The sequence below is a fragment of the Prosopis cineraria genome, unplaced genomic scaffold, assembly GCF_029017545.1.
Source record: "Prosopis cineraria cultivar Desert tree isolate PC_DT_omini unplaced genomic scaffold, ASM2901754v1 PC1, whole genome shotgun sequence".
Taxonomy (NCBI): Eukaryota; Viridiplantae; Streptophyta; class Magnoliopsida; order Fabales; family Fabaceae; genus Prosopis; species Prosopis cineraria.
The window spans coordinates 25,807,587-25,818,800 of NW_026555332.1; the positions used below are offsets into that span (position 1 = coordinate 25,807,587).

General features: G+C 32.0%; 1 long non-coding RNA gene across 1 annotated transcript; it reads left to right on the forward strand.

Annotated features, from left to right (window-relative positions):
- The first annotated feature begins 7,674 nt into the window (after positions 1–7,674).
- On the forward strand, positions 7,675–10,489 carry LOC129292258 (uncharacterized). The gene is made up of 3 exons (XR_008588887.1): positions 7,675–8,339; positions 9,026–9,094; positions 10,198–10,489. It is a non-coding gene; the product is annotated as an uncharacterized LOC129292258 (long non-coding RNA).
- Positions 10,490–11,214: the final 725 nt, after the last annotated feature.

Sequence of the window (11,214 nt, forward strand, 5' to 3'; positions counted from 1 at the left end):
ATATTGATTTTGTTATATTGACTAAGAGGGAATATTATATTAAGATGTACAAACAAAATATATATGACTTAAGTAGATGTATCATAATTAATGAGTGGATTGAAGTCATTATACACCTAAAAAAATTATTATTCTTAAGTTAGCAAAATATCTATAAGATGAAATATTTGTATTGTGGGCATGGTATGAGGAAGGGTGAAAAGCCCTAGGTCGTATCAAGCTTTTAAAAAAATTCTAGAATGTAGTGGAGTATACCCTAGGTCATTCTTATCCTAAGAGAGCAAGCGAAGCAAACAATTTTAGTTCATAAACTGTTCACAACTTAAAATCAAAATTTGGTTTAACAAAAATCAAGAAGAAAAAAATATTTTGGTTTTCTAAATTTTAAGTGAAAATGAATTAAAGTAAAACTAACTCAAATAAGCAAATGAGTGAATTTTCCAAGTTTTAAATCCATTCCACCATCATAGACTCCTTAATTCCATGAGCTAGGTCCCTATGTCACTCAATTGACAAAATTAAAAACCTAATGACTACTAGAACTAGGTAAATGTGGCTTAGACTAAGACACATAACCCTTGTATAATTGCCAAACTTTGATTAAACAAATCACACTAAATTTTTTCCTTGCTAAAACCTTGTATAGAACACATTTGTTACACACTTACCTATGTCCATTATGACCATTTTATTAATGTTTTATCACCTCAAAGTGCACACATTGTATTAGAATTGGAAAATTGTCTAAGTGTCTAGGTTTAGTGCACTAAGGGTATTTTGGTCCACAAATAAACTTTTGAGAAAACTTACAAGAAAAATTAATAAATTTCATTTTATGTCCAATTGATGAGTGGTCAAATTATATTTTTAAAATTTATTTTAGTTTTGGAGTAATTAAATAAAAAGCCAACACTTTTTAAAGTGTCATAGTTTGACCTAGTTTTTAGTTTGCCTTTGTGTGAAAATTTTTATATAATTTTGTGTAGCCTAGAACTTGATTATTTTAATAAATTCTACCTTCCAATTATGAATTTAATTTTGGACATTAATTGGATTTTATTATGTCACATGCTATTTAATTGAATTATATGATTTATGTGACATAAGTGGCATGTGACTTGTGCATCAATTAGGAAATTGAAGTCAACACTCCTTGAGGTCAATGACTAAGCATTTTCACGTGAATTATGATTATTTTGAGGGATTAAATCAGCCTAAATGATATGGATGACACATGGGAAGTTAGACACATATTGGAATCATCTACCAACCAATAGGAGAATGTCACCTTACAAGTGTGACAAGGCCCTAAAATTTCTTTTTATTTTGTTTTCTGTTATTTTAATTAGGATTAGTTGATGCCAAGCCAGGTCTATCATGCCATTTAACCCATTTTTTAGATTTAATCATCATCTCATTCATCTTCTACAATCTCTCTCTCTCTCTTGTTCTTGGTGTTCTTCATTTTCTCTATTTTTTCTCTCTACTTCCAGCACATGTCTAGCCTCGTAACTCCACCATTTCTCTACCAAATCTACTCAAAAATCCCACTATTTTCTTCTCCTCTCAAGGCTACATATCGATAATATTTGGAAGAAGATTTGAGCTCAATCCATCAATGGATCATCTCTACACCTACACAGCTAGTAAGGGTCTTGGAGGAAGGAAGATGTTCTTGATGTTTCCTAGCTAGAATCTTCATGTAATCTTAGGAGAGAGTTGATGGAAGAGGAGTTTTGAAGTTTTCACTTGGCTAATCTCAACTATTTCTTCATCTTGTTTTAATTTCATTAGAATACTATAACTATTGTTAATTGTAGTTCAATTTGACTTTAGATTCATGGTTGTTTGTAATTTGCAATGTTAAAACAAGATTTTTAAGTTGAATTTCATGACCTAAGTGCTGTTGGAATTTCATCCACTCCATGAATTTACATAGAAATATGTGATTTTAATGGGTGATTGTCTTATATTAGCGTAGCATGTAATTGTGTGGTGAATACTTGATGAATTGCCTGAGTTTTCATAGTTTTGAGCTTAGGTATAGCTTTGAGCAGTGGCAATTAGAAATGAATTTTAATTAAACACTTGATTAATTCTAGAGCTAAGCTAGTGAGGTTACCTAAGGGGCTTGTAATAGCATTTAGAGAATTGAATTAGTAAAGCTAAGATATTTGAGATAGTTGTCTTAGGTAAACTCATTTTTTTAGCTAAGGGAGAGAGTTGAGCGAGCTGCCATATTTGATTAGAAATTAGGATTCTTCCATTAGCAACACCCTAGGGTTCCTACTTGAATAGGAAAGCCACTTCATTCACAATTAGGATTAGTTTTCTAGTTTAATTCACTAGATAATTAGATTAGCAATTAATTAATCAACTTTAAACCTTAGGTGATTTATTTCATTAGATAACTTTAAATTAGACTTAAAACCATTCCTTGGGAGATGACCTAGCCCTATATTACATTAGGGTTAGCTTTATATTTTGAAGGCAAGCGACAATTCCTATCACCTTGCTCTAACACTTAGAACAATTAAATTTACACAATCAACTCCTCATTAAGACTTAATGAAAGCTGAATGAATAAGAAATATCCAGCAAGACTTAAGAGGAATTCAAATTCAGTAAGTAATAACCATTAAATCATAAACTCAAAGACTTGAGGTGTACAAATTTAATGAAAAATGTAAACCAAAGCAATCTGATCCTTAAAAGGATAAGTGACGTCAAATTAATTCATTCAATCTAACCAGAATCATTGAACTTAATTCAAAATCATTAACAAAAGCTAGAATTAGATTTAAGCCATAATAGAATTGAAATCAAGAGAATATGAAGCTCAAGTAGAATTTTATCATCTTGGAGAATTCTTAAAGATTTAGCCTATCATGTTACTCTCTATAGTTACTGACTGAAGGAAAGGTTTATAAGGAGCTACCATGAACGAGCTGAAATCTGTGCAATTTGATGAATTTGGACTGAGTTAAATGGGAGGTCAAACTCTGTGATTAGCATACAAAGACTAAAACTGAGAGAACTTTAGAGAAGATGAGTGATCTGTGTGTGTGTGAGCAGAAGAATACTCAAGGGAGATGTGCCTGATGGCTTGAACTCTAAACCTAAAGGAGAATAAGCATGCATTCCCTCTCTGCGTGTGAGGTGACCAGAGAAAAAACAGAGAGATCAATGATGGCATGCGTCTCGCGTGACTCCCTAAAGAAGATGATGATGTTGTGCATTTCTATGTGCGCATGCATGCGTCTCTCTTTCTTTTTCGTTTCTATGTTTTCTTTCTTATATTTGAAAAGTCAAAAACTTGATTTAAAATAAAAAAGAAAATAACCAAAATGGCCCAATAGTTTCTTAAAAACACAAAAACAAATGCTAAATTAATCTAATGTAATTGAACCAACTAAAGTCTTTAAGAAAATGAGAGTAAAAATTTCCCAAGTTATAAAATGTGTTAAGAAATTGAAATTCCAAATTAGAAACATTTAATTCCAACAAAATGTGCAAAATGATCAAAATATTCGTAATGCCAAAACTCAATGCAAATGAGCTTATGATCAAATCTAATGCTAAAATCATGCATATAAGGGTCTAAACTAATAAAACGTGGTCATAAATGTAATGAAAGAGTATGCAAAATATGTGATTTATCAAAAGGGTATAATGGATTCTATATATCTCATGATACTTAGTTTGTGCACAAGTTAAGGGAGAGCATTAGAAATTGATATGGTTGCATCAATGATTGAAAGAATTTGTAGAATTGCATAGAGTTTCTACATCCCAATCATAGATCAAAGACTTTAATTTGCTTCATGTTTTTAATAGGCCTTTCAAAAGGCTTTGGGTACTATCATAAACTAATAATTAATATAGAAGAACAATTCAAATTCGAGACCTTATGTTAAGATATGATATCATGGTTCCTGGTGGAAGTGGGACAACTACTTTCATTAGTGTAAATTTCGCATAAAAATATAAGTAGTTATTTAAAATTTTAGGGGTTATGTATATGATAAACAATGAAGATTTCAATTGAATGGTCTAATGTTGCTGAAGAGAAAAAAAATAGAACTGAATCTAGTATAAGATGTTATTGACAAGGTAAATGTGATTAAAAAAAGATCATTGACACATCAAATTCAACAAAAATCTTATATTAAAAAGGGAAAATCACTTTAAGATCCCATAGAAGCATTTAAAATACCTTAAAGTTATATGAAATCATCAAATAGCTATTAGTTCCCTAGGGATTTAAGAATTAATAAGTTTTAAAAGACAATGATAAATTTACCCCTGTGTTTGAAACAAAAAGGCTGTTCCCATGAAATCCCTAACCAAAGAAAGCTCGCCTAGCCTAACTTAATTTTTTAAACCTTAACATCAGCTCTTCTTTCTAAAGTTATTCATTAAGTATTTTAATCAGCCTTGAAACATTGACATTACCTTTCTCGAAGTTCCTCACTGAGCACTGTTAGTTAATGCCAACATGCTACTACTTTATTGACTCTAAATTAACCTTGAAACCTCAACCTCACCTGTCTCAAAGTTCCTTGCCAAGAACTCATAGTCAATGCTAATGTGTTGCTACTCAACAGTCATTGACAACTGTTAAGAATTATTATTAGAGAACTTTTATGTTTAGTAATTTTTGGTTTAAATTATACAATTATGTGATGATTATGTTAACATATTTATTTACAAACTCAGTATTAAACTTTTATGTTCAGTAATTTCTAGTTGAAATTATACTATTCAGTCCTTGGTTCCTTCATTTGATTCTATTTATTTATGATTTGCTAGCGTCCTGTTTAGTGATTTTTCATCATGTCAGGGACAAAAATGTTTGATGTCTATGTTTTTTTAGACTACATGTTCTCGATTCTGCTTAAAAATTTGTGATTTATACAAGTTAGTTACTTTAGTTGATTGGTTACTCGATTCTACACACTATCTATAATTTTAAATTTGTACAAATTTCTCCATTTACAACACCTATTTACTCTATTGGTAATAACTATATACTACATTGACAATAACCATTTACTTCATTAGTGATAACTAATTACTTCATTGATTACAACCATATACTTCGTTGACAACAACTGCATACTCCATTGACTAGTGAACCACCATGAGTTACAAGTGCCATGTATTGACTACAACCATATACTCTATTGATTAGTGAGCCAAAGTGAAATTACATTGACAAGTATAGGTTATTTTAGTGACAATAATCACATAGGACAGTGACTACTAAGTACTATTTACTCCATTAACTAGTAAGCCAGTGTGATTTACAAGTACCATATACTCAGTTGACTACAAGCATATCAAATTAAACCTTTTTTTAGATAAAGGAAGATGGAAGAGAAAACAAAGACAATAAGAAAAAAAATATATCATTGCATTCTATAGTCACTACTCTCCAAGTCAATTTAGTGAAGTGACAAAGTATGTTAAGGGAAATGAGAAACTATGAAAAAGGGTAGAGAAGTTAGGATTTGATAGACTACTTAATGTCACTTGTAAAAAAATCCAAAGAGATATTTGTAGAGAGTTGATGTATGCCTTTAACCCCCATAATTGTCTGTATTGTGGCAATGTGTCTTGTATTTTGAATTATGGAAAAAATCAAAAAAAGATAAATGTGTAATTGTGGTATGTATCATGCTTGATTTTATACATTTGAGTATTAATTATGGATTCATAAGGGCGACCTTACACATAGCATATTTCACAATGATAAACATTTTTGTTTTAGAATTGAGATTCCCTTCTTTTATTCTTTGGCCTACCTAAAGGTCTTCTAGTAATTGGTGGCTCCTAGAAGGTTTGGGTTAACAAATTTGTCACTATCAATGCTTCTGGATGTGGACAGTTATATGCGGTTACTGGCCTTATGCTGCTGGCATATATGTTCTATTAAGAAGTCAACTTGTAACATTCATCCATAAAATTGTACACATTACCATCAACTAGCTAGATTGTTGCACATGCATGTGCACAAGGTATTCTACTTATTTGCCATACTAAACAAGAGCACATATGTACAATAGGATCTTCATTCAAATATACTATTCCATTAAGCAATATAGTTTGCACTAAGATCAAATTTTCTTCATAAAATTGTGCATGTAAATATTCATCCATTACTACTTGCTCCATAACTTTTGTGTTAACATTAGGCCTAATGTTGTGTTTCTAATTTGCCATAGCTGCTTTGCTAGCAACCATCTTCTTTGCCAATGTCTCTCAATAATCATGTGTTAAGACATCAATATTGTGTTTTCTCTCTTTCATAATCCAAGCATGAAAGGATTTTGGAAGATTAGTTGTGATGTTATCCCATCATTTATACTCAAAATTGCATTGAGCCAATCAATTTACATCCCTTTAAGTTTTAGCCTATTGTGCAAACTGTGGACAAAACATTCTTAGATACCCTATCGCAACATTAAATATAGCCTCATGCCTTGCTAGGAAATTGCATTAAGTAATTTAACACATCATCTTTCTTGTTTCCTAAAGTATGCCTTTGACCTCTATTGAATTTTGTAAATATTATGCTAAAATTTCTCTTCACATGATAGTAGCAAAATACATGTCTTTTACCACCACCAAATATAGCTTGTACAACACCTATAATGGCATTATTTTAATTAGAGACAGTTGTTAACTCTACTAATCTTGTTATCTCTTTAACACTTTGCAAAAAACTAAGACCAATTTCTAATGTTTTCCTACTAACAATAGCATATGCTAAAGGAAACAAGTCATTGTTTGCGTCATATATAGATGCTAACAGCATTATTCCCTTATATGGACCACTTATATAATAGCTATCTATATAAAGTATGGCTTAACAACCTCCTGGAAAATAGATATAGAGCATCTATAAGTAATAAATAGCCTCTCAAATATGTGATCTGAGGCATCCCATTTTACAACTATCGTTAGATCAATTTCCATCAATCGATCATAAATCTAAGGGATTATGCAATAAGAATCTTGTGCATGATCATGTATTTCTTGAAATGCCTTTTCTCTTCCCCCATAAGTTTGATTGTAGCTCAATCGCACATCATACTCTTTATACAAGTCTCTATCTTGCAAGTTCATTAGCACTTTTATCTATATTAGACCTTAGAGCATCAACCATGATTGATAATTTTAATTTTAACCTTAGCAGGCGCGACATAATTAGGTTGTCTTGCACGTTGTGAATGTGATCATTGTTGAATTTATTAACCCTTAAAATTGCAGTATCTTTTCCTATTAAATATGATGTAATTTTCCATGAACAGCTCTCAACCTTGCAATATGCAATGATATTATCTTGATTTGTAATGACCAAAATAATAATAATAATAATAATAATAAATCTCCTGATTTATATTTTCTTTAAATTAGTTTTATGAAAAATGAAAGGGTTAGTTATTGAAATTTATGCTAATAGCTTACTTGAAGGTTAAAAGTTTTAATTTTTGTTAATAATAAATTAATTTTAATTATTTTAAAATTATAGGAAAATTACCAAAGTAATTGTGTCTTTTATGTTATTAGAAGAAATTTTGGGCCTTCTTTTGTAATTTTTGCAATTTCATAAAAGATCATATTTATATTCTCTGTTTCGGTCAACATGGAGGCACCGCCTCATTTTTTTCCCTTCTCCTTCGGCACTTTCGAACTCTCCAGACCTGGAGAGAGAGCTCGTTCATACTCTTCGTTCTCCATCTATCCTCCTCAGCGGATCAGCTCGTGTGGACAGGTGCATGAGATCCGTCTGCAGCTGCCGTGAAGCCTTGCCGTGAGTTCTTCCCCTGTTTGTTGTTCATTTGCTGTTCATCTGTGTCGCTGTTCGTTCTTTTTTTTTTGGGTGTTGCTAGACGTCATTCTCCCTTGTCGGTCTCAAAATAATTTCGTAAAAATGGCAAGTTCATTCACCTATTCATCTCCTTCCGTCCAAACTGCTGTGACTTAGTGTATGAGGTTCCTTTCTTCTTCCCCTGTTCAGCGTGACAGATTCATCCTTCTCCCTTTCATGTTCTATACTAATCGATTGAAGCGAGTGCTGTGGTTTGGGTAACGGGTTCTTGGTCACTCACTTTGCTGTCAGCCTCCGCATCCTTCTCTGTTATTGGGGGTTTTGTCAAACTCACAGCTTCCTTCATTTTGCTTGCGGCAATCGAAGACCATGAGTGGCAAGAAACTTCCTCCTTAATTTCCCTCTGTCTGTGTGTTGCTTCGTGGTTGCTGCCATGGTTTCATGATTTTCTTTTCCCAGCTCCTGTCGATTTTTTCCCATTTCTGCCGTCGGTGGTTCTAAGGTGAGAAGCTTCAGTCCTTCTTCTTGTTGCTGTGTGCGCGTACTGTAGGTTAAATTATGGAAATTTCCTTTTCTTTTCTTCAATCGTATGAAATGTGGTGATAGGAATTAGGAATTCTTTGTGCTTGAGATTGATTTTTCTTTTAAGGAATATATATTTGGAAAGCTGAAGTATGATTTAAATATCTCTATTATAAAGTTGTAGGAGTTGGAATAGAAGGAGAAGGAATTTGGTTTGAGTTTAAAAATTAACGTACAAGAGTTGCTTGGCAAAATGTTTGTTAGAAGAAGTTTTGCTTGATTTTATATTTCCTGATATTTCATGAATTCTTGTGAAAAGTATGTCAGTGTGGGTGTCATTAATTTATGGACTAAATTCAAGATTTGCTAAAGAATTTTTATTGTATAATTTGCTTGTAATTAGGTGAATTCTTGAGCGTGGATGGTTGTTGATAAATTGTGTGATAAGAGATTTGAATGTCACAAAGCCCTTTTGAGGGGTTTGGGAAGCTAACTATGTTCATAAAGAAATTCTAGTATAAATTTTGATTCCGAAACTTTAAATCTATAATCGTTATATACATAAACACACACACACACACACACACACACACACACATGTGTTAATGTTAGAAGAGAGTTTTGAGCATTGTTAGAAGTTTATTAAGACTCTACTATATTATATAGGGAGTTTGGAAGGAGAGGAAATCGATTAGTGCGGTAAGAGGAGAACTTTGTGCCTTGAGAAAATTGGAGGTAAGTGGATAGTGTTCCAACTGATATTTCATTAAAATCTCTTTTATTCAAATATTATATTTTTATGCAAATTCTTCTTACGACAACAATGCGATTATTGGATATTTGTTGATTAACATTGCTTTATTTTAAGAAATTAGATTTATCAAATTTGAAATGTTATTTGATCAATTAAATTAAGTTTGGACTTTGATTATGAGATTTTTATTTTATCAAACATTGGATTGATATGGAGAATGATTTTTGCGAGTTCAACTTTGAAAATTTTTGATTATTCGATAAATGCAAGCATGAGTATTGGATATGAAGTTTTATTCTGGCAAGGTTTAATGCTTAAAAGTATTCATGCGAGTTTGATTTTGAGAACGAGAACTATATCTTGAAAGTGATGATTTTCTCGCATGTTTGAAAATGGTTTTAAAAAAGGGACTTTATACGGAACAGTGGTTGTTAACGGCAGTTCCGTTAGCCCTTGGCGCGCCATGGTACACTTAGCTAGCAGGGTGTGTATAGGAGGTGCTAGCCCCGTGCGATGGCCAACGCACGTGGAACGGAGGGATGGTTATTCGTGAGCATCGTACTCACGTTTGTTTCGTGGCTTCAAGCCGCGTTTGGTTAGTATTACCCTCGTGGACTAGGTGTCCACGTTTGTTTCGTGGCTTTGGCTGCGTTTGGTTACTTACCCTCATGGATTGTGTGTCCACGTTTGTCTTCGTGGCAAAAGCCGCGTTTGGTTATTTACTCTCGTGGACTATGTGTCCACGTTTGTTAATTGTTCTGATAAGTCCCTATAATTATGAATATGATTATTTGGTGATTTTATATCTCATTGATTTTTATTTAGTAATTTATTTACAAGTATTTATTTCATTTATGTGACTTCTAAAAAAAATCAAGTGATATTACCATTTGCTATGATAGTTCAATGGTTTAAGATTTTATTCAAAATTTTATAGAGCCATTTTATTTTGAAGTTTATACTTTTTTTTTATGGAAATTGTTGTCTCCTTAATCTACATGGTTATTTTAAACGTTTCTTTTTATTCATGTTAAATTATTTATTGTTGGGACGTTATTCACTGGAAATTTATTTTTGGTCTCAGATAGCATAATTGACGCTGTACGTCTTGCTTACTAATGATGGATGTTTGCGGAACAGAATGAAGGCTTGTTCTGTAAATATATCTTATTGATATAAATATGAAATTTATGTATTATGTCATGAGATACATGATTAGGTGCTCCACATAACTTATAATTAGAGTTCTTAGTTTATTATACATTTTGTCTGCTGGCGGGAAGGAGCCGAGCTCCTGATTGACATAATGTTTAAAGAAAATTTTTGTGATACATAACTTTTGGGAGATTCTATTTATAGAGGAGGTTTTGTCAAAATTTTTACAAAATGTTGAAATAATTAGTATAATGATTAGTATCAATAGTATTAAAATGTGAGTGTAAAACTGAGTACATTTAATTAAAGGAAATAAACCTTGAATTTGTGGCTTACGGGATGTATAATGTGATTCACATCCTGTGCCGGTCACCTCTATTTTTGGGGCGTGACATGATTATTCTTCTTAAACTTCTATGAAAACTTTTAGGAGATGCTATACTTATATAATGCTTATCTAAAGGCATTAACATTGGGAAAAATTTACCCTTTACCTACTAACAAATCCTTTTATTTCATATAATTCATTTTAGGTATTGGCGTAGACACCATTTGTATTGCACATGCCAATTGTAAGTTTTCAGTCTTAGGATAGATAGTTGGTAGAGACAAAGAACATCCATCTAAACCTCTAAACAAATTATCAATATTGCATTCAATGACAACATTAGTAACAGTATTTTTAACATTATCTACATTAACAAAAAAAGGCAACTTACACATGTTGATTCTCTATTGGGCAATCTGTTAATGCTTATATTATGTTGCTCCCATTTGCAATTACATACACATGTTCACTTTGTTTATTATACTTGATCAGGTGTTCTACTTCATCATCAATTAGATCTACAAGTATGCTTGTATCAATGCTGACTGTGAATTTTGGTTGGATTATATTGCTTTTATTCCCCATAACTGATGATATCATTCATGTCAACTCTTCATA